This window comes from Thalassophryne amazonica, chromosome 6, assembly GCF_902500255.1.
Source record: "Thalassophryne amazonica chromosome 6, fThaAma1.1, whole genome shotgun sequence".
Taxonomy (NCBI): domain Eukaryota; kingdom Metazoa; phylum Chordata; class Actinopteri; order Batrachoidiformes; family Batrachoididae; genus Thalassophryne; species Thalassophryne amazonica.
The window spans coordinates 8,073,204-8,097,789 of NC_047108.1; the positions used below are offsets into that span (position 1 = coordinate 8,073,204).

General features: G+C 40.6%; 1 protein-coding gene, 1 long non-coding RNA gene and 2 other non-coding genes across 4 annotated transcripts in view; 1 reads left to right on the top strand and 3 right to left on the bottom strand.

Annotated features, from left to right (window-relative positions):
* Positions 1-24,586, top strand: part of ndufa4l2a (NDUFA4 mitochondrial complex associated like 2a) — a 50,023-nt gene that overhangs the window by 1,791 nt on the left and 23,646 nt on the right. The window lies entirely within an intron of this gene.
* On the bottom strand, positions 1,104-20,873 carry LOC117511822. Its single transcript, XR_004561091.1, has 3 exons — positions 20,863-20,873; positions 19,217-19,220; positions 1,104-1,179 (listed from the first exon to the last, which is right to left on the bottom strand). It is a non-coding gene; the product is annotated as an uncharacterized LOC117511822 (long non-coding RNA).
* On the bottom strand, positions 2,221-2,335 carry LOC117513150. The gene has a single exon (XR_004561469.1). It is a non-coding gene; the product is annotated as a U5 spliceosomal RNA (small nuclear RNA).
* Positions 6,649-6,762, bottom strand: LOC117513151. Its single transcript, XR_004561470.1, has one exon. It is a non-coding gene; the product is annotated as a U5 spliceosomal RNA (small nuclear RNA).

The window sequence follows — 24,586 nt, forward strand, 5'->3', positions numbered from 1 at the left end:
TAATAAGAAACCGTGCTGCCTTAAAGGATGACACCTGGGTCAAAACTTAAAACTGCTCTATTCATATTGAAACATAAATCACATTAATTGTCTGGTCACAGGGGTTACAAAAAGGTAAAGTTTGAACTACGTAGGATCGAAGGTTAAAGGGTTATGAGGTAAACACAGTAAATATTAAACGACTGTTAAACAAGCACGAGGTCTGTACGGGAAAATACCAGACCAAGGTAAAAACACAGAGGTCTGAGATCCCCATATATACCGAGCAAGCGAGATTAATAATGTGTTTATTAAAAAGCTGTTATACACATAACCATGCAAACTTGTACAGTATTGCCCAAACATGAAACCTGCAGATGGTTTTGGGCTCTAACACATGATGCGATCATTAGCTGGTAAACTTTCAATCTCTGCTTTTTTATGATGCTGTTTAAATATTTACGGAGTACGTTCGTGTCCGATTTGTTTTTTTCTAATTGTGTTTTTAGCTTCCTGGTTTGTAATGAAAATACACATTGCGGAATGATTGTCATGGTAACCGGTGCAATATGGGAAAATATCCGACCGGTAGCCAATCAGAGTGCGCGTAGCGTGGCGGCCATATAATAAGGTAAGTTGGTTCCGCTCCTCCAGCCAATGCAAAGGAGTCGGTATCAGGTTATTTGGTCACGTGACTTTTAATCAGGATTGTGACATTTTGCTGATTGGCTGAGACACACCGCTCTCTGATTGGCTGCAGCCTTTGTTTACAACGTTTCAAACCTCCAAATGTTTTCGGTTGCCGCACGAATTCCAGACATACAAAAGAAATACCTGGTTTCCATTTTGGTTTGTCAGGGGTGAGATAAACTCCCACCCCGACATTTGCAACATTTTGCAACTAGTGTGTCTCACTTTTCAAGTCTTTTGGTTTGTTTTTCACATTTTCAGCAGTTACGGCACAGCCAATCACAGAGCGTGGCGTGATAGCCAATAGCAGCCGACGTATCAGATGGACCAATCACATCCATGTTTTCAAAAACACACTACCACAGTCTCTTTGTATAAGAGACACTGGTACCACAGTCACTGGTACCAGTGCTAATAATAAGGTGACTTAATGACACTTTCAGTTTGTACAGGGGTCAAAAATAAAGTTGCTCCAATTTTGGCAAAAGGTGATGCAAATGATTGGTTGAACTAAAATATCTGCTAAATAGAAATAAACTATAGAAATAGAGTTCCCCTTCTGTGTTTTTATTGTTGTTTCCAAAGTAGATAATCAAGTAGATTGTGCAAACAAATCCTTTTTAAAATCTTGTCAACTCAACTAATAATATGCATCATTTCTGACCATAATTGGAGCAACTTTTAACTCCTGTGTAGACTGAAACTGGCCTTTGCTTACTGTTGTTTTTACGCCATACCTCCATAATTTTCAGTCACATACCGTCCAAGATGAGCTACCTTCTGGGAATCTTTATGATTGTGATGATGTACTTTCAACATGAGTGGAGCATTTTCAAATGTTGAGACCAGATAACCTTTGAAATACTTCAATGTGACCGACTCAGTGTGGGTTTTATTAAAACGCACAAACATAATTATTCCTTTCGACTTGTCCTGGTTCACCAGTAAACCGCACTTGGGACAGATGCATTATGGGATTTTGCTAATTAGGAAATTGTTTCTCTAAAATAAAAAGGCGTTTTTCAGCATTTGAACGAGCATTGTAAGTCCCTTCGGCTGCTCCCTTGTTTGCACTCGGGGTCACCACAGCAAATCCCAAGGTGGATCTGCATGTTGAATTGGCACAGGTTTTACGCCGGATGCCCTTCCTGACGCAACTCCACATTACATGGAGAAATGTGGCAGGGGTGGGATTTGAACCCGGAACCTTCTGCACTGAAACCAAGTGCATTAACCACTTGGCCACCACCCCCTTGCATTTGAACGAGCATGATGATTATATAAAAAATACACACCGCTGATCTGTGTTTAGGCGCGATATTTACTGTGCACATGCGCAAGACTTCCAGCTGACGAGGAAAAGTTCAAAAAGAGCGTTTATTACTTTTCTGCCTCAAAAGCTTTGAGCAAGCAAGATTTTTCCTCCATAACGAAAAAAACTTTGTGTATTTAATACGATTTGCTAGACGTACTAAGAACATCGCAGTAATTATAAAAAAGAAAACATCTCAGAACTCATAAATTGTATTTTTTTCTTTAACCAGAAGGAGAAGCCCCGCAATACGCAGGGCATCAAAAAATTAGTTAAAACTCTTATTGTTCCTCTCCACGGAAATCTTTAGTAAAAGGCGAAAGATTTATGCGATCTGAAGAGAAACAAGAGTGTATTGAAGAATGAACCACATCAGTAACCCACTCATTGTTCGATCAAAGCATTCAGACTGATGGTTTTACCAAATTAACGCTGACAAGACTACCAGTTTTTCAGTGACATCTGCACTTATTAAAAACATGTTAAACAACTGAATTTGATTTTTACATAACACACTAAATGTGACAGTTTTTCAGTTAACGGCCGCACACTCTAAATGCATTATGGGAAAATGCTAACCATGACCACGCCTCTCACACAGGAAAGCCCCGCCCCCCGTGTCTGTGTGTCTGTTCGGTTATTTGAAGCTCTTCAGAAGCACAAACAGGAAGCGCTTCAACAAAATGTCACTGGTGTTTAGAAGAGCTGCTAAAATAAGATATTTGGGTTTTTTTTTCATTTGGTGCTTACAAATCCACAGGTAATTTTAAGTCACACCAGCAGATACAACCACTTTGCAACTAATTTACAACAAAATGTCACATTGGAAGATTTTCTGTCTATCAGAAAAAAAGAATTGTGTGCCCACAAATGTCACCAGCTGGAACACAGTTGCAGAGAGGGTTTTGGACATGTAAAAAAACCCTCGGTGGTTTGAAAACTCTGAAACTGGTTTCGCAGAAACGTGACACAACTGTGGAGGCAACATGCATGCATTCCCTGCAAAACTGTTTCAACCCGCCGCCCCAAAAAGTCAGTTTCTTCATGAACTACCAGCATCCAATTAAAGGATCAACACTGGCTGAACTCAACCCATCTCATAGCCTTATTACACAAAGCGGCATTCCTTCCCGTTTCATCCTGAATAACAAACTGATCCATCTTTGTCAATCTTGAACAAACTTGGCTGCATGTTAACTATGTTATATATATAACCCTAGGAACTACAAGTAAGCCTGCAGTCTGAGAGCAAAGCGCTCTATTGGGGTGATATGGTACTACGAGGTCCCTAAGATAAGATGGGACCTGATTATTCAAATCCTTATAAGTAAGAAGAAGAATTTTAAATTCTATTCTAGAATTAACAGGAAGCCAATGAAGAGATGCCAATATGGGTGAGATATGCTCTCTCCTTCTAGTCCCCGTCAGTACTCTAGCTGCAGCATTTTGAATTAACTGAAGGCTTTTCAGGGAACTTTTAGGACAACCTGATATAATGAATTACAATAGTCCAGCCTAGAGGAAATAAATGCATGAATTAGTTTTTCAGCATCACTCTGAGACAAGACCTTTCTAATTTTAGAGATATTGCGTAAATGCAAAAAAGCAGTCCTACATATTTGTTTAATATGCGCATTGAATGACATATCCTGATCAAAAATGACTCCAAGATTTCTCACAGTGTTACTAGAGGTCAGGGTAATGCCATCCAGAGTAAGGATCTGGTTAGACACCATGTTTCTAAGATTTGTGGGGCCAAGTACAATAACTTCAGTTTTATCTGAGTTTAAAAGCAGGAAATTATAGGTAATCCATGTCTTTATGGCTGTAAGACAATCCTGCAGTTTAGCTAATTGGTGTGTGTCCTCTGGCTTCATGGATAGATAAAGCTGGGTATCATCTGCGTAACAATGAAAATTTAAGCAATGCCGTCTAATAATACTGCCTAAGGAAAGCATGTATAAAGTGAATAAAATTGGTCCTAGCACAGAACCTTGTGGAACTCCATAATTAACCTTAGTCTGTGAAGAAGATTCCCCATTTACATGAACAAATTGTAATCTATTAGATAAATATGATTCAAACCACCGCAGCGCAGTGCCTTTAATACCTATGGCATGCTCTAATCTCTGTAATAAAATTTTATGGTCAACAGTATCAAAAGCAGCACTGAGGTCTAACAGAACAAGCACAGAGATGAGTCCACTGTCTGAGGCCATAAGAAGATCATTTGTAACCTTCACTAATGCTGTTTCTGTACTATGATGAATTCTAAAACCTGACTGAAACTCTTCAAATAGACCATTCCTCTGCAGATGATCAGTTAGCTGTTTTACAACTACCCTTTCAAGAATTTTTGAGAGAAAAGGAAGGTTGGAGATTGGCCTATAATTAGCTAAGATAGCTGGGTCAAGTGATGGCTTTTTAAGTAATGGTTTAATTACTGCCACCTTAAAAGCCTGTGGTACATAGCCAACTAATAAAGATAGATTGATCATATTTAAGATCGAAGCATTAAATAATGGTAGGGCTTCCTTGAGCAGCCTGGTAGGAATGGGGTCTAATAAACATGTTGATAGTTTGGATGAAGTAACTAATGAAAATAACTCAGACAGAACAATCGGAGAGAAAGAGTCTAACCAAATACCGGCATCACTGAAAGCAGCCAAAGATAACGATACGTCTTTGTATGAGTTATGAGTCATTTTTTAATTTTTTCTCTAATAGTTAAAATTTTATTAGCAAAGAAAGTCATGAAGTCATTACTAGTTAAAGTTAAAGGAATACTCGGCTCAATAGAGCTCTGACTCTTTGTCAGCCTGGCTACAGTGCTGAAAAGAAACCTGGGGTTGTTCTTATTTGCTTCAATTAGTGATGAGTAGTAAGATGTCCTAGCTTTACGGAGGGCTTTTTTATAGAGCAACAGACTCTTTTTCCAGGCTAAGTGAAGATCTCCTAAATTAGTGAGACGCCATTTCCTCTCCAACTTACGGGTTATCTGCTTTAAGCTGCGAGTTTGTGAGTTATACCACGGAGTCAGACACTTCTGATTTAAAGCTCTCTTTTTCAGAGGAGCTACAGCATCCAAAGTTGTCTTCAATGAGGATGTAAAACTATTGATGAGATACTCTATCTCACTTACAGAGTTTAGGTAGCTACTCTGCACTGTGTTGGTATATGGCATTAGAGAACATAAAGAAGGAATCATATCCTTAAACCTAGTTACAGCGCTTTCTGAAAGACTTCTAGTGTAATGAAACTTATTCCCCACTGCTGGGTAGTCCATCAGAGTAAATGTAAATGTTATTAAGAAATGATCAGACAGAAGGGAGTTTTCAGGGAATACTGTTAAGTCTTCAATTTCCATACCATAAGTCAGAACAAGATCTAAGATATGATTAAAGTGGTGGGTGGACTCATTTACATTTTGAGCAAAGCCAATCGAGTCTAATAATAGATTAAATGCAGTGTTGAGGCTGTCATTCTCAGCATCTGTGTGGATGTTAAAATCGCCCACTATAATTATCTTATCTGAGCTAAGCACTAAGTCAGACAAAAGGTCTGAAAATTCACAGAGAAACTCACAGTAACGACCAGGTGGACGATAGATAATAACAAATAAAACTGGTTTTTGGGACTTCCAATTTGGATGGACAAGACTAAGAGTCAAGCTTTCAAATGAATTAAAGCTCTGTCTGGGTTTTTGATGAATTAATAAGCTGGAATGGAAGATTGCTGCTAATCCTCCGCCTCGGCCCGTGCTACGAGCATTCTGACAGTTAGTGTGACTTGGGGGCGTTGACTCATTTAAACTAACATATTCATCCTGCTGTAACCAGGTTTCTGTTAGGCAGAATAAATCAATATGTTGATCAATTATTATATCATTTACTAACAGGGACTTAGAAGAGAGAGACCTAATGTTTAATAGACCACATTTAACTGTTTTAGTCTGTGGTGCAGTTGAAGGTGCTATATTATTTTTTCTTTTTGAATTTTTATGCTTAAATAGATTTTTACTGGTTATTGGTGGTCTGGGAGCAGGCACCGTCTCTACGGGGATGGGGTAATGAGGGGATGGCAGGGGGAGAGAAGCTGCAGAGAGGTGTGTAAGACTACAACTCTGCTTCCTGGTCCCAACCCTGGATAGTCAAGTATAATTAATTCGAACTGTTAAAAATATTCTTTATTTTTATATTTATTTTGTATATTTTGAAACTCTTTAGCCTTGTATAATTAAGCCTCGAGCCTTGTTGCTGTTATTTTTTGTTTATTTTCAATAAATATTTTCTTATTAAAAAAAACACACATACAGTGTCGCACACATCCGCAATCGATACAGATTAATTGAAAACCCGTTTTCTGATTTTACATTTGAGTCTGAGAGAGATCGGTGGTTCGATTTTTCAAAGGCAGATCAAACGTCCTGGAGTACTTATAAAGAACTGTGTGGCAGTGACGCACACTTTCACACACACACACACAAACAAAAAAAACAACAAAAAAAAACCTTTATTTCCCGTTCGGCAGAATCGCCCAAACCGCCCTTGACAGTGGACCAGAATTCTCAACATAAAACACGAATTTCAGCATCAAACTTAAAAACAAAAAATGATGCACTTAAATAAACTTGAACGCAGTTTATTTTTTCTTTAACCATAAGGAGAAGCCCCGCAATACGCAGGGCATCAAAAAATTAGTTGAAACTCTTATTGTTCCTCTCCACGGAAATCTTTAGTAAAAGGCGAAAGATTTATGCGATCTGAAGAGAAACAAGAGCGTACTGAAGAAAAAATCACATCAGTAACCCACTCATTGTTCGATCAAAGCATTCAGACTGATGGTTTTACCAAATTAATGCTGACAAGACTACCAGTTTTTCAAAGACATCTGCACTTATTAAAAACAGGTTAAATAACTGAATTTGATTTTTACATAACACACTAAATGTGACAGTTTTTAAGTTAACGGCCGCACATGCTAAATGCATTATGGGAAATGTTAACCATGGCCACGCCTCTCACACAGGAAAGCCCCGCCCCCGTGTCTGTGTGTCTGTTCTGTTATTTGAAGCTCTTCAGAAGCACAAACAGGAAGCGCTTCAACAAAATGTCACTGGTGTTTAGAAGAGCTGCTAAAATAAGATATTTGGTTTTTCATTTGGCGCTGAGAAATCCAGGGAATACAACCACTGTGCAACTACACTGAACAAAAAAATATAAACGCAACACTTTTGTTTTTGCGCCCATTTTTCTTGAGCTGAACTCAAAGATCTTTTCTACATACACAAAAGACCTTTGTCTCAAATACTGTTCACAAATCTGTCTAAATCTGTGTTAGTGAGCACTTCCATAATCAAGATACTGATTAAGCAACATCATTAATGCACAGATGTGCCTCACACCCTGTCACGCGTTGACAATTTAGTCAGCGTATGCCAACCATATTAAAAATGCTGGTATACGTCTAATAAGTTATAGGTAAGTTTTTTTATATATAAATTAAGAGCATGTTGAAGCACGCTGCAACACACTGATAGACGTCATAATACGCCAAGTACCTCTAAACATTTTGGGCATGCACAATATTTTCGATGTATGCCAGCATGTGACTCGTACGTCCCGCACACATGGGACATAAGTTGTAGGTAAGTTATCGGATTGTTGACACACGTTTCTTGTAATTTACTCATAAGTCAAAATACGTCCATTAAAGCCGTCTGTTCATTGGTTCAAAGATGCAGTCCTCAAATATTAAAACCAGTCACACACAGAGTAAATATTAAAGGATTATTAACCAACCGCGAGGTCTGACCTCTGTGTTTTTTGGACTGACAACACATTGGTCTGATATCGCCCGTACAGACCGAGCAAGCGAAGTTAACAATGTATTTATCATGTTGCTATTACACTCAACAAAAATATAAACGCAACACTTTTGGTTTTGCTCCCATTTTGTATGAGATGAACTCAAAGATCTAAAACGTTTTCCACATATACAATATCACCATTTCCCTCAAATATTGTTCACAAACCAGTCTAAATCAGTGATAGTGAGCACTTCTCCTTTGCTGAGATAATCCATCCCACCTCACAGGTGTGCCATATCAAGATGCTGATTAGACACCATGATTAGTGCACAGGTGTGCCTTAGACTGCCCACAATAAAAGGCCACTCTGAAAGGTGCAGTTTTATCACACAGCGCAATGCCACAGATGTCGCAAGATTTGAGGGAGCGTGCAATTGACATGCTGACAGTAGGAATGTCAACCAGAACTGTTGCTCGTGTATTGAATGTTTATGTCTCTACCATAAGCCGTCTCCAAAGGCGTTTCAGAGAATTTGGCAGTACATCCAACCAGCCTCACAACCGCAGACCACGTGTAACCACACCAGCCCAGGACCTCCACATCCAGCATGTTCACCTCCAAGATCGTCTGAGACCAGCCACTCGGACAGCTGCTGAAACAATCGGTTTGCATAACCAAAGAATTTCTGCACAAACTGTCAGAAACTGTCTCAGGGAAGCTCATCTGCATGCTCGTCATCCTCATCGGGGTCTCGACCTGACTCCAGTTCGTCGTCGTAACCGATTTGAGTGGGCAAATGCTCACATTCGCTGCTGTTTGGCACTTTGGAGAGGTGTTCTCTTCACGGATGATGCGAAGGAGATGTGTTGCACTGCATGAGGCAAATGGTGGTCACACCAGATACTGACTGGTATCCCCCCCCAATAAAACAAAACTGCACCTTTCAGAGTGGCCTTTTATTGTGGGCAGTCTAAGGCACACCTGTGCACTAATCATGGTGTCTAATCAGCATCTTGATATGGCACACCTGTGAAGTGGGATGGATTATCTCAGCAAAGGAGAAGTGCTCACTATCACAGATTTAGACTGGTTTGTGAACAATATTTGAGGGAAATGGTGATATTGTATATGTGGAAAAAGTTTTAGATCGTTGAGTTCATCTCATACAAAATGGGAGCAAAACCAAAAGTGTTGCGTTTATATTTTTGTTGAGTATACATATAAATATGTAAACTTACAGTATCACCCAAATATGAAAGTAGCTGACGGTTCGTAGTCAAACCTGTTCACTTCATCTCCATGAAGAACTTGCTAACAGACGGTCCGGTCATTAGCTGGTAAGCTTTCAGTCATTTTTTCTAATACTGTTTAGATATTTATGGAGTATGTTTATGTTCGACTTGTTTTTTTTTTTGTTTTTTTTTATCGTGTTTTTTGTTTCCTGGTATGGAATGAAAGTACACGTTGCGGACCGAGGCGAGTTTTATCCCACCTCAGAGGTGGGATAAAAAATGTTTATAACCACATATAACCAGTCTGGATATGGGAAAATATGTAACCAGTAGTCAGCCAATCAGAGCGTATGTAGCGTTGCAGCCATATAATCTTAATCTTACCTGCTTGTTTCAGTCGAATTCATTGTCACAGCCTGACGAAAACCTATCCACATAAAGTGTCCTGATTTTGAAAACAATGTCTGAAAACACTTTAATTTCTTGTCATGGCTGGAAACATAGTGTTTTAAAGCAAGTCCCTCAGTGGTTTCTCTGCTCCAGTGTGTTTCTCAGCCTGAGGATGCCCCACCTCAGACGGGGGGAACAATCAGACTGCGACTGGCGCTTTAATCAATCAATCAACTTTTTTCTTGTATAGCGCCAAATCACAACAAACAGTTGCCCCAAGGCGCTCCACATTGCAAGGCAAGGCCATACAATAATTATGAAACACAGTCTACGTCTAAAGCAACATAACCAAGGGATGGTCCAGGGTCACCCGATCCAGCCCTAACTATAAGCCTTAGCGAAAAGGAAAGTTTTAAGCCTAATCTTAAAAGTAGAGAGGGTATCTGTCTCCCTGATCTGAATTGGGAGCTGGTTCCACAGGAGAGGAGCCTGAAAGCTGAAGGCTCTGCCTCCCATTCTACTCTTACAAACCCTAGGAACTACAAGTAAGCCCGCAGTCTGAGAGCGAAGCGCTCTAATGGGGTAATATGGTACTATGAGGTCCCTAAGATAAGATGGGACCTGATTATTCAAAACCTTATAAGTAAGAAGAAGAATTTTAAATTCTATTCTAGCATTAACAGGAAGCCAATGAAGGGAGGCCAACACGGGTGAGATATGCTCTCTCCTGCTAGTCCCCGTCAGTACTCTAGCTGCAGCATTCTGAACCAACTGAAGGCTTTTTAGGGAACTTTTAGGACAACCTGATAATAATGAATTACAATAGTCCAGCCTAGAGGAAACAAATGCATGAATTAGTTTTTCAGCATCACTCTGAGACAAGACCTTTCTGATTTTAGAGATATTGCGTAAATGCAAAAAGGCAGTCCTACATATTTGTTTAATATGCGCTTTGAATGACATATCCTGATCAAAAATAACTCCAAGATTTCTCACAGTATTACTAGAGATCAGGGAAATGCCATCCAGAGTAACGATCTGGTTAGACACCATGCTTCTAAGATTTGTGGGGCCAAGTACAATAACTTCAGTTTTATCTGAGTTTAAAAGCAGGAAATTAGAGGTCATCCATGTCTTTATGTCTGTAAGACAATCCTGCAGTTTAGCTAATTGGTGCGTATCCTCTGGCTTCATGGATAGATAAAGCTGGGTATCATCTGCGTAACAATGAAAATTTAAGCAATACCGTCTAATAATACTGCCCAAGGGAAGCATGTATAAAGTGAATAAAATTGGTCCTAGCACAGAACCTTGTGGAACTCCATAATTAACTTTAGTCTGTGAAGAAGATTCCCCATTTACATGAACAAACTGTAATCTATTAGACAAATATGATTCAAACCACCGCAGCGCAATGCCTTTAATACCTATGACATGCTCTAATCTCTGTAATAAAATTTTATGGTCAACAGTATCAAAAGCAGCACTGAGGTCCAACAGAACAAGCACAGAGATAAGTCCACTGTCCAAAGCCATAAGAAGATCATTTGTAACCTTCACTAATGCTGTTTCTGTACTATGATGAATTCTAAAACCTGACTGAAACTCTTCAAATAGACCATTCCTCTGCAGGTGATCAGTTAGCTGTTTTACAACTACCCTCTCAAGAATCTTTGAGAGAAAAGGAAGGTTGGAGATTGGCCTATAATTAGCTAAGATAGCTGGGTCAAGTGATGGCTTTTTAAGTAATGGTTTAATTACTGCCACCTTAAAGGCCTGTGGTACATAACCAACTAACAAAGATAGATTGATCATATTTAAGATTGAAGCATTAAATAATGGTAGGACTTCCTTGAGCAGCCTGGCAGGAATGGGGTCTAATAAGCATGTTGATGGTTTGGATGAAGTAACTAATGAAAATAACTCAGACAGAACAATCGGAGAGAAAGAGTCTAACCAAATACCGGCATCACTGAAAGCAGCCAAAGATAACGATACATCTTTGGGATGGTTATGAGTAATTTTTTCTCTAATAGTCAAAATTTTGTTAGCAAAGAAAGTCATGAAGTCATTACTAGTTAAAGTTAATGGAATACTCAGCTCAATAGAGCTCTGACTCTTTGTCAGCCTGGCTACAGTGCTGAAAAGAAACCTGGGGTTGTTCTTATTTTCTTCAATTAGTGATGAGTAGAAAGATGTCCTAGCTTCACGAAGGGCTTTCTTATAGAGCAACAAACTCTTTTTCCAGGCTAAGTGAAGATCTTCTAAATTAGTGAGACGCCATTTCCTCTCCAACTTACGGGTTATCTGCTTTAAGCTACGAGTTTGTGAGTTATACCACGGAGTCAGACACTTCTGATTTAAAGCTCTCTTTTTCAGAGGAGCTACAGCATCCAAAGTTGTCTTCAATGAGGATGTAAAACTATTGACAAGATACTCTAACTCCCTTACAGAGTTTAGGTAGCTACTCTGCTCTGTGTTGGTATATGACATTAGAGAACATAAAGAAGGAAACATATCCTTAAACCTAGTTACAGCGCTTTCTGAAAGACTTCTAGTGTAATGAAACTTATTCCCCACTGCAGGGTAGTCCATCAGGGTAAATGTAAATGTTATTAAAAAATGATCAGACAAAAGGGAGTTTTCAGGGAATACTGTTAAGTCTTCTATTTCCATACCATAAGTCAGAACAAGATCTAAAATATGATTAAAGTGGTGGGTGGACTCATTTACTTTTTGAGCAAAGCCAATAGAGTCTAATAATAGATTAAATGCAGTGTTGAGGCTGTCATTTTCAGCATCTGTGTGGATGTTAAAATCGCCCACTATAATTATCTTATCTGAGCTAAGCACTAAGTCAGACAAAAGGTCTGAAAATTCACAGAGAAACTCACAGTAACGACCAGGTGGACGATAGATAATAACAAATAAAACTGGTTTTTGGGACTTCCAATTTGGATGGACAAGACTAAGAGACAAGCTTTCAAATGAATTAAAGCTCTGTCTAGGTTTTTGATTAATTAATAAGCTGGAATGGAAGATTGCTGCTAATCCTCCGCCCCGGCCCGTGCTACGAGCATTCTGACAGTTAGTGTGACTCGGGGGTGTTGACTCATTTAAACTAACATATTCATCCTGCTGTAACCAAGTTTCTGTTAGGCAGAATAAATCAATACGTTGATCAATTATTATATCATTTACCAACAGGGACTTAGAAGAAAGAGACCTAATGTTTAATAGACCACATTTAACTGTTTTAGTCTGTGGTGCAATTGAAGGTGCTATATTATTTTTTCTTTTTGAATTTTTATGCTTAAATAGATTTTTGCTAGTTATTGGTGGTCTGGGAGCAGGCACCGTCTCTACGGGGATGGGGTAATAGGGGGATGGCAGGGGGAGAGAAGCTGCAGAGAGGTGTATAAGACCACAGCTCTGCCTCCTGGTCCCAACGCTAGACAGTCACAGTTTGGAGGATCCCAAAAAATTGGCCAGATTTCTAGAAATGAGAGCTGCTCCCTCTAAAGTGGGATGGATGCCGTCTCTCCTAACACGTCTTTCCATTGCTTTAACAATGGAAAGAGTCACTGCACTTCATTCTTTCATGGCAGCATTTATTACAACCATCAGTCTACACGCGATGAAAATAAGTCCCATCATTCACCAAGACAAAAATAAAATAATGTTAAATTACTCTGTTTTGCCTCCATGTGGAGCGGAGACACCGCGCGACAGCCTACGCATGCTGGATGACGTGCTCATCAATATTTAAGTGTTACACCTACCAAACAAAAGGGTTCTGCCCATGGTAGAAACGTAAACCAAGCCAGACTAACTGTTCTGACCCACACCACACCATGCAGTATCGACCCGAACCACTTGGTGAAAACGGGACTGTCAGCATGTGCTGACTAAATTGCCAAGGTGTGACAGCTGAGTATGCCGGCATTTATAATGTGGTCGCCTACTCTGGGTACATCGTCAAGATGTGACAGAGTCTTAGGCTGGCCAGTAAAAAGCCTACTCTAAAACGTTTAGTTTTATCACACTGCACAATGCCACAGATGTTGCAAGTTTTGAGGGAATGTGCAATCGGTATGCTGACTGCAGGAATGTCCACCAGAGCTGTTGCTCGTGAACTGAATGTTAATTTCTCTACCATACGCTGTCTCCAAAGTTGTTTCAGAGACCACGTGTAACCACACCAGCTCAGGACCTCCACATCCAGCATGTTCACCTCCAAGATCATCTGAGACCAACCACCCAAACAGCTGCTGCACCAATCAGTTTACAGAATCAAAGAATTTCTGCACAAACTGTCTCAGGGAAACTCATCTGCATGTTTGTTGTCCTCATCGGGGTCTCGACCTGATTGCAGTTTGTCATCATAACCGACTTGAGTGGGCAAATGGTCACATTTGATGGCTTCTGGCTGCTAATCCACTCTATACAAAGGAAATGTATTGTACTGCGTGAGGCAAATGGTGGTTACACCAGATACTGACTGGTTTTCTGGCATCCTTGCCCCAGATCCCCCCCACCTCCCAACAAAAGAAAAACTGCACATTTCAGAGCAGCCTTTTATTGTGGCCAGCCTAAGGCACACCTGTGCAATAATCATACCTACTAATCAGTATCTTGATATACCACACCTCTGAGGTAGGATGGATTATCTCGAGAAAGAAAATGGGAAGTGCTCACTAACACAGATTTAGACAGATTTGTGAATATTTGAGAGAAATAGGTCTTTTGTGTATATAGAAAATGTTTTAGATCTTTGAGTTCAGCTCATAAAAAATGGAAGCAAAAACAAAAGTGTTGTGTTTATATTTTTGTTTAGTGTAGTTTACAGCAAAATGTCACATTTATGCAACTGTTTCAGAAAAAATTGGGTTCCCACGAATGTCATGGGCTGGAACACAGCTGCAGAGAGGGATTTGGACATGTACAAAATCCTCTGTGACTCTAAAAATCGGCTACCAGTTTCATAGTAATGGGCCACAACTGTGGAGGGAACGTATCCAAAAATGCAAAAAAGTTCCAGAAAAAATGTTTCATGCCCCTCCCCCTTTTAATTTCTCATTTCACTGCATAACACTTAATACAGTATGAAATTTTACAATTAAGCACAAGTTTAAACAAATTGCAAGAACAAGTAAATGGCAAATAAAGTTTGTCAGAATGCTGACTTTGGTAAATTTCCTGCCATTGGGTTTAGGCTAATGTTGACTGGCTCTCCGGGAAGGACTCGGAATAGAGCCGCTACTTCTTCACATTGAAAGGAGTCAGTGGAGGTGGTTCAGGCATCTGGAGCATCGTGTACAAAGACTTGTGTGGATTTCCCACTGAAACATGGTGTACTCTAAAACCCAGAAAGAGACGTAAGCACAAAAATATCCACAGGCCTCATGTAGAAAGCATGCGTACGCACAAGAATGTGGCGTTCATCCATCTCCATGCTAACGTTCTGATGTATCAAAAGTGAAATGACCGTGGAAATGTGTGGTGCACCACGCAAAAATCCTGGCTGGCATACGCATGTTTCTACAGGTATTGTTCGACTGCCGACACTTAGAGGTGATGCTGGGAAACTGTTAATTAGGGATGTGAATCTTACAACAACTCACGATTCAATTCGATTTCGATTCTTGGGGTGACAATTCGATTCAGAATCGATTTTTGATTCAAAGAGCTCTGAGAAATAGTTATATTACTTAAAAATGTTTATGTTTAAGAAAATGCAGCTTTACAAGGTTAATCAAGTGATTCTAAAGATGTAAATTTACTTATCTGCTTTGCTCGTTCAGAGTTGGCTGGCAGTTTAGTAGAGCTGGTCAGTAGTCGGCAGAGACCGCTGCTCCGCTTCTTTTAGCTCCGGGTCATAGCATAGCATGTGGACTTGCAGAGTTTAAGTGTTTCTGAAGTACTTGACTTTCATTTTTCAGATTTTGCACACTGCATAAGTCATGTCAAACTCCTTCTTACGCAGCAAATAATAAAATCCAAAATGCACTCAAACATTTGCCTTCAGCAAAGACGGTGCTGGCTGAATTAGCTCTTCGTCCGCCATGCTAAGCTGCAGATCACGAATGTTTGAAGCACGCTGGACCCTCCCCTAGCGGGGTTGCTGCAGTACGGAGGCCGTTGCCTGACAAACAGTACACGCAGCGAGTAAGTAAGAAAATGTTTTAAAAAATGCTTTTTAAAAATCGATTCTTGGATATTTTGGATCGATTCAGAATCGTAATAAATAAGAATCGTGATTCGGACGTGAATCGATTTTTTCCGGCACCCCTACTGTTAATAGTGTGAAAACAAGCGGCATCATGATGTGCACACCAGAAACACACTTATGAACAATTAACACACCCACATTTTTGCAATTATATGGGTGGACATAAACTCATGCACAAAGTGATGCGTAAAATGGCACTAAAAATGGCTGCGTTAGTGTTGAGGACCTTGCAAATCGTGCATCTGATGTGAGTGAGTATTCAGGGAACACAAGGATTTACTTGCAAATGACGATAATGGGCTCATAAACTGATTCAGATTACCAAGGCCACTGTTACTGGAGTTGTGCACAGAACTGCGGCTGGCCCAGAGCGCAATACGCTGAGGAGCCAGGGGTTGTCTGTGCCCACACAGGTGCTAATCACACTGCACGTCCTGGCAACAGAGCATTCCAGCGGGAGCTCGCCAATCAATCAGAAGTGTACCACTCAACTTTGAGCTGAGCCATGCCAGCTGTGTGGAATAGAATCATCTGAATGTCATCCAGGTACATCACATTCCAACATTAAAGTGCAATTTGCAGCAGACATCCCTCTCATGAATGGAGAAAGGTGTGGCGGTGGTGATGGTGGTGGGGGTACCGTGCTTTGAGCAGTTGTATGGGGGAACAGATCCCCCACATAGTTTATTCATGTAACTGTTCCTAATGATAACCACCGCAGTCACATTTGGGCATGTGTGCGTTCAAATACGTTTTTTGTTATTATAATTAATGTGTTTTCTTTTTCTTGATGATGAAACTAGAGAACTTCTTAACAGGCCACCGACTGTGTGCAGTACTTGTCAATAAACACGTGTGTAATATTGTGAATGTCACACCTAATATTTTTTTACTTCAGTGTGTGCGCTGCTCTGCCCTCAGCATTTACACACATGGATTCACTCGTTTCATTTTTGTTTTACATTGCGGCAAGCTGCATGAGAGAATGGTGGCCGAGTCACAACTATCGTTTTTGCATGCTGCTTCTACAAGTGCTTTAATATTTACACATAACACAGAGACAATGGCAGATGTCATGAAACATTCCACACTTACGGTAATGGCAAATAACACAACAACAACAACACTGTTTAAATACATTTGCATATTCAGATGGAGGCGTGGAGAAGTGTTTGGCATGTGCGCTCAATACATTCAAAAACGGGGTGGGCAATTTGTCACAAAACGTTTATAACCACATATAATATCCTGAGAGAAATAATTTTGCCATTCTATTCCCTCATGAGTGAAATGCATTTTGGCAATATAACATTATTTTAGCTCTGAAGAAAGGTACTTTTCTTCTACAGAAACTATATACATTTTCTGATATGATTGATCAAAGTAGATATTTGACTTTTTATTCCACAGTACTCATAGTTGTGCTGTGTTCATTCTGTTTATACGCTTGTACTTAAACACACTCGCAAAAAACACTTCAAGAGAAGGACAAATGTTCAACAAAGGCACTCACCTCTGTGATGCGACACTTTGACAGTGAGAAATCTGTTCACTGATTATTCACTTTTTAAAATTTGTCATCTGATATTATACAAATAATGTTTATGCGTTCAGTGGTACCAATCTTTCACCAAATTAAATATTTGTTCCATTGAAAGAATGTAAAAACATTAATTATTTTGTTATATGTAACAGCTAAAATAGAACCTTGTCATTTGATATTTTATTCATTTATAAACAACAGAAAAGGGACTTACATTTTGGTGTTCATCACTGGTGCTCAACAGTCCAAAACAAACTTTAAATATGATTCCAAAATTGTTCTTAGTCAACTTGGATAAACAGTTAGATCCTTCAGAAATAATTCTGATGATGTAGTCCGTGATGCCGTGCACTGACTTCATGTGTTTCCAAAAAAAAAAAGACTTTGTGTACTTCCTCAGTCTGTGAAAAATCATGTCTCTTCATCCTTACAGCTCTTCATGCCTCCAGACGGCTTACAGCATAGTGGATTTGTTTCTGTGTGTTTTGTGTCTGCTTTTAAACTCAGATAAAACTGAAGTTATTGTACTTGGCCCCACAAATCTTAGAAACATGGTGTCTAACCAGATCCTTACTCTGGATGGCATTACCCTGACCTCTAGTAATACTGTGAGAAATCTTGGAGTCATTTTTGATCAGGATATGTCATTCAATGCGTATATTAAACAAATATGTAAGACTGCTTTTTTGCATTTGCGCAATATCTCTAAAATTAGAAAGGTCTTGTCTCAGAGTGATGCTGAAAAACTAATTCATGCATTTATTTCCTCTAGGCTGGACTATTGTAATTCATTATTATCAGGTTGTCCTAAAAGTTCCCTAAAAAGCCTTCAGTTAATTCAAAATGCTGCAGCTAGAGTACTGACGGGGACTAGAAGGAGAGAGCATATCTCACCCATATTGGCCTCTCTTCATTGGCTCCCTGTTAATTCCAGAATAGAATTTAAAATCCTTCTTCTTACTTATAAGGTTTTGAATAATCAGGTCCCATCTTATCTTAGGGACCTCATAGTACCATATCACCCCAATAGAGTGCTTCGCTCTCAGACTGCAGGCTTACTTGTAGTTCCTAGGGTTTGTAAGAGTAGAATGGGAGGCAGAGCCTTCAGCTTTCAGGCTCCTCTCCTGTGGAACCAGCTCCCAATTCAGATCAGGGAGACAGATACCCTCTCTACTTTTAAGATTAGGCTTAAAACTTTCCTTTTTCCTAAAGCTTATAGTTAGGGCTGGATCAGGTGACCCTGAACCATCCCTTAGTTATGCTGCTATAGACTTAGCCTGCTGGGGGGTTCCCATGATGCACTGAGTGTTTCTTTCTCTTTTTGCTCTGTATGCACCACTCTGCATTTAATTATTAGTGATTGATCTCTGCTCCCCTCCACAGCATGTCTTTTTCCTGGTTCTCTCCCTCAGCCCCAACCAGTCCCAGCAGAAGACTGCCCCTCCCTGAGCCTGGTTCTGCTGGAGGTTTCTTCCTGTTAAAAGGGAGTTTTTCCTTCCCACTGTCGCCAAGTGCTTGCTCATAGGGTGTCGTTTTGACCGTTGGGGTTTTTACGTAATTATTGTATGGCCTTGCCTTACAATATAAAGCGCCTTGGGGCAACTGTTTGTTGTGATTTGGCGCTATATAAATAAAATTGATTTGATTTGATTTGTGTTAGAAGAATTTTGCACCGCCTATTAGCTCCTTCAAATCATCATCAGTCAGCAAAACAAACTCCACTAACTAAACGCTGTGCACCACTAGTGGGCGGTGGTCACAGCGTGCAATGATACAAAAAGTATGGAACCAAATTTACACTGTAAATTGTCATGTTCATGGTGGCTTGACCCTGAAAGTTGTAGGAGGCAAAAGCAGACTCATAGACACAGGTGTTGGAGTAAGAAAAAATAGCTTTATCTGGTAAGCTGGCAATAGGTTCGGTACAGAGGAAGTCAGTCAACGTAGCGGAGGTACAGGCAGGTAGCAAGCTGAGGCGGAGTCCAAAAAAACAAGCACAGTTCCAAATACACAGCGACAGGAGTTCACAGGGCTGAGGCAGAGGCAAAGTAAAAAAGATAAGATAAGATGAGGCGGAAGTTTGTAACACAGGCAAGGTCAGAAATATTACGAGGCAAAACAGGACAAAGGCATGAGGCTGGAAAGTGCAACATGCAACAATCTGGCGAGGGACTGTGAGACTGTGAGGGCTTAAATACTAGTGGAAGAATCAGAGTGTGAAATGAGGAACAGGTGTGCAGAGAGTGCTGGAAGGGGGCGTGACCGGGGAAGACAAAGTTAAGTGCAAGAGAGTGCAGTAAGGCAAAAGCAAAGTGAACTGGGGCAATATAATTAAATGACAGAAAAACCAACGGTGCAAAATGTGACGTGCTTGACTAACCATAATAAACACGAACAAAACAGAGGGGGCGAAACTAAAACTAAGGTGGCGAGTCGAGGAGTGGAAAACCAGTGATAACTAAAAAGAGAGGATGTGACACAGGAAGTGAAATTAATAACATTTCTGATGCATTTTAGGGGTTGATTTTTTTTTTTCATATCCCTCGTCTGTGGTCACAATCTTGAAACATGTATAAAGAGCCAAGTTAAATACAATATGACAATATTTCAATCAAAATGTTTAACATTCATGAAATTTCATATATATGTGCATAACTTACAGAACGCTGTCTATAACCCTCCGTATATAACCATCTGTGACATGCTGAGAGGAAAAACTTTGCCATTTAATTTTCAGATGAGTGAAATGCATTATGGGAATCTTCTTAATCTCAAACGATCATTTTATCGTGCTCCACCTTATTCCTGATGGCGTGGCTGTAGAAGCGATTATGGGCGCGACTTCCGGAAGTAGCAGTGAGCCATTGTTTTCTAACGGTTTTCGTTTCCTGGCTTGGTTTATTGTTTTATTTTCTAAATGTTGACCCGTAGTATTTAAAAAATGTCCTTGCGCAGCTCGGGAACATATTGCGCTGTCCGCGGTTGTACGAACAACCAGACGAAGTTAAATCTGCGGGTAAAACAGCGATATTTTTAAACATACAGCTGGACTGAAAGAGTTTCCACCACTGACCGAGAGATCACGAGGAACCCAGAATAATGTGGATGAAAAAAAAAAAAAAAACTCAACTTGAAAAGACCACCTTAATGTTGGGAAGTTGGGGGCTTGATGAAAGGTTCATCACGTCCTGCATCGCTGCCCTCAGATGAACCAGATGAGATGGATCAGGGTGAGGAGCTTGTTTGCACTAACAGAGTCATCATGTTATGCCCAGCGATGGAGAGTCACGCCTGTTCAAAAGGGTCCACCATCACGTGCCAAATGCATCCACCACCAGGAGTGCCACACCCTGTAGCTGACTGCATCTTAGAGAGTGATGCAGATTCCCGTCTGTATGCAGGGATTCCACTCACAGGATTTCAAACACTTCACCATCAATGCCATTTGTGGCCCAAATTCTTATAACTTTGATGAAACAAAGACAAAACTTTGTTGTGGCTGATTTGGAACACTGATTAAAATATCACAAGGTCAGGTCAGCAGCACAGTGGGACTGTGGGTAGATGGATCTCATTGTGTGGTTGCCTCATGAAACAATTAAAGCAACATTGCCAAAAAGCTTTTATCGAGCATGTTGCTAACACAACCTGTGCAACTGACTGCACAAAGACACTTTTTAAAAGGCAAAAAAACCTGGATTCAAGAAGTGAGTCATACAGACACTATTATGCAATTATGCTCACTCTTGGCATACAGTTTGATGTCCTCCATCTCCAGGAGGTGGCTGATGGTGGCTCCACTGTTGGGAAAGTGTAGTGACACGGACCCACAACAGGGGGCGTAAATGAACGGACAATGGAAGGAGTTAAATTAGAACACTTTACTGTTGTGAATGCCACAACCAAACACAGCAGATTACAGAATGTACACAAGTCAATCAATAAAGGTGTCGTGTGGGCAGGCTCGACGATAGGAGACGCCCGTCTGGAGACGAACCGGAACCACACGATTTCCACCGCCACCGAACCCGAGGGATACTGGAGCCGCCAAGTCCCGAAGTCCCCAGGTGGCCACCGTCTCGGCGTGTCGGATCTGGTACTGCTGGCGGAGAACAAAGACAGTCAAGTGTGGGTGTGTGTACACCCAGTAACAATTATGGTGGGAATTCCACCTCCACCTCTCACTCAATACGTGTTAGCAGCGATCCCTCAGAGGAAAAGAGTGCCGTCCTGCACTCACACAGCCTCCACAAACTAAGGACCGGTACTCCTGCAAACACTCACAATAGATAGATTTAGTAAATTACCACAAAGGCTGAGGATATTACCTCTTGATGAAGATGATATCTCGGCAATGTGGTGGAGGTGTCTTCCTGCTTTTATTCCAGATGTGAAGTAGATGATCAGTGACAGCTTGATGGGTGACAGCTGTCACCTCGGCAGTTCCTGGAGGCGGCAGCGCCCTCTCGTGCCTGAAGCCCGCACTTCAGGCAGGGCGCCCTCTGGTGGTGGGCCAGCAGTACCTCCTCTTCTGGCGGCCCACACAACATCCACACCTGAATCGAAAGTTATGAAGGCTCTGTTTAGCATAGGAGGAAGAGCAATATTTTAAATTATTCTACAAACATCTCCAAGAGTGGTTTTTATAATTTATCTTTATATTTCTTGGAAGACCATGTGGTCCGTCCCCCCCCCCCCCCCCCCCCCCCCCATTTCATGCTGTCAACAGCAAAGACATTTTCTTTGGTAATTTGCAAGTCCAGATTTCCCTTATATTCATTTGATCAATCAATCAATCAATTTTTTATTTATATAGCGCCAAATCACAACAAACAGTTGCCCCAAGGCGCTTTATATTGTAAGGCAAGGCCATACAATAATTATGTAAAACCCCAACGGTCAAAACGACCCCCTGTGAGCAAGCACTTGGCTACAGTGGGAAGGAAAAACTCCCTTTTAACAGGAAGAAACCTCCAGCAGAACCAGGCTCAGGGAGGGGCAGTCTTCTGCTGGGACTGGTTGGGGCTGAGGGAGAGAACCAGGAAAAAGACAAGCTGTGGAGGGGAGCAGAGATCGATCACTAATGATTAAATGCAGAGTGGTGCATACAGAGCAAAAAGAGAAAGAAACAGTGCATCATGGGAACCCCCCAGCAGTCTAAGTCTATAGCAGCATAACTAAGGGATGGTTCAGGGTCACCTGATCCAGCCCTAACTATAAGCTTTAGCAAAAAGGAAAGTTTTAAGCCTAATCTTAAAAGTAGAGAGGGTGTCTGTCTCCCTGATCTGAATTGGGAGCTGGTTCCACAGGAGAGGAGCCTGAAAGCTGAAGGCTCTGCCTCCCATTCTACTCTTACAAACCCTAGGAACTACAAGTAAGCCTGCAGTCTGAGAGCGAAGCGCTCTATTGGGGTGATATGGTACTACGAGGTCCCTAAGATAGGATGGGACCTGATTATTCAAAACCTTATAAGTAAGAAGGAGAATTTTAAATTCTATTCTAGAATTAACAGGAAGCCAATGAAGAGAGGCCAATATGGGTGAGATATGCTCTCTCCTTCTAGTCCCCGTCAGTACTCTAGCTGCAGCATTTTGAATTAACTGAAGGCTTTTTAGGGAACTTTTAGGACAACCTGATAATAATGAATTACAATAGTCCAGCCTAGAGGAAATAAATGCATGAATTAGTTTTTCAGCATCACTCTGAGACAAGACCTTTCTGATTTTAGAGATATTGCGTAAATGCAAAAAAGCAGTCCTACATATTTGTTTAATATGCGCTTTGAATGACATATCCTGATCAAAAATGACTCCAAGATTTCTCACAGTATTACTAGAGGTCAGGGTAATGCCATCCAGAGTAAGGATCTGGTTAGACACCATGTTTCTAAGATTTGTGGGGCCAAGTACAATAACTTCAGTTTTATCTGAGTTTAAAAGCAGGAAATTAGAGGTCATCCATGTCTTTATGTCTGTAAGACAATCCTGCAGTTTAGCTAATTGGTGTGTGTCCTCTGGCTTCATGGATAGATAAAGCTGGGTATCATCTGCGTAACAATGAAAATTTAAGCAATACCGTCTAATAATACTGCCTAAGGGAAGCATGTATAAAGTGAATAAAATTGGTCCTAGCACAGAACCTTGTGGAACTCCATAATTAACTTTAGTCTGTGAAGAAGATTCCCCATTTACATGAACAAATTGTAATCTATTAGACAAATATGATTCAAACCACCGCAGCGCAGTGCCTTTAATACCTATGGCATGCTCTAATCTCTTGATGTCATGGGATATGTAGAAAATCATTTAAAACTCATCATATCATTACCTTTATTTATTTAATTAATTTTTTTAAAGCAAATAACTCTTTGTAATATTCTCTAAAAGCATTATTTATTTCTATCACTGCTTTCCCATTGGCTATAAAAGATGTGACTGAAGATTTAGTTTCCAGTTGTTTAATTCACCACTGTAGTAATTTTCCTGCCTTATCTTCCTGTTTGTAGAATGTCTGCTGCAGTTTTAACAGACTAGAAACAGCTCTGGAAGTTGATAATTTGTCATATTCTGAGTCATTTCACTAAGTACAATCAAGTAATATAAGTCTTCTCTGGATTCCTTACAAATGGTCCAGAATCCAGAAGGCTGCAATGCTTCTTCCAAGGTCTTCTAAGAGGTCTCGTATAACACCAATTCTGTCTTCATTGCATTGGCTTCCTGTACAGTTCAGACTGCAGTTTCAAATCTTGGTGATGACTTTTAGAGCTCTGCACGGCCAAATGCCTCTCTACATCAGTAAACGTCTGCACCCTTATGCAACAAGCAGTTCTCTGACGTCCTCGGACCAGAAGCTGTTAGTGGTCCCTCTGTCATGGCTGAAGACCAAAGAAGACTGTGCATTTGAGGTTGACTGTATGCAGTTCACTTTACAGAGCTGAAGGGGCTGGTCCAGGTTGACCCGGTTTTATGAGGTCCTTCAGGCTGGAAGGTCTTTCCACAGGGCCAAGAGATCCTTGATGGAATCTCAGAGTCTTTCAGTAAAGGAGTCACAGAAGGCTCCAGGCTGTAGAACCAGATTTCATAATCTACAACCCATCCAGAATCCTGACATATGGACAGCTGGTTAGGCATGGCCTCATATGCTGGAAGACCTCCCTGTTAAGGTTGACCCAGGAACTGACAGATAGGGCCCAAAGTGCAGACACAACCTGGAGACAGACAATTATTTATTTATTTTTTATTTTTTTTTTTTTACAGTTTATTTTGGGTGATATGCAGGCAGGCTCCGTTGGAGTGATCTGATAGCTAAAGACAGGAACAGCTGTGCAGGGCAGGAAGAGGAGCTGAATATAGGTGGACCAGGTGTGGTGGATCTGAAGCACAGAGAGAACAGGAGCTT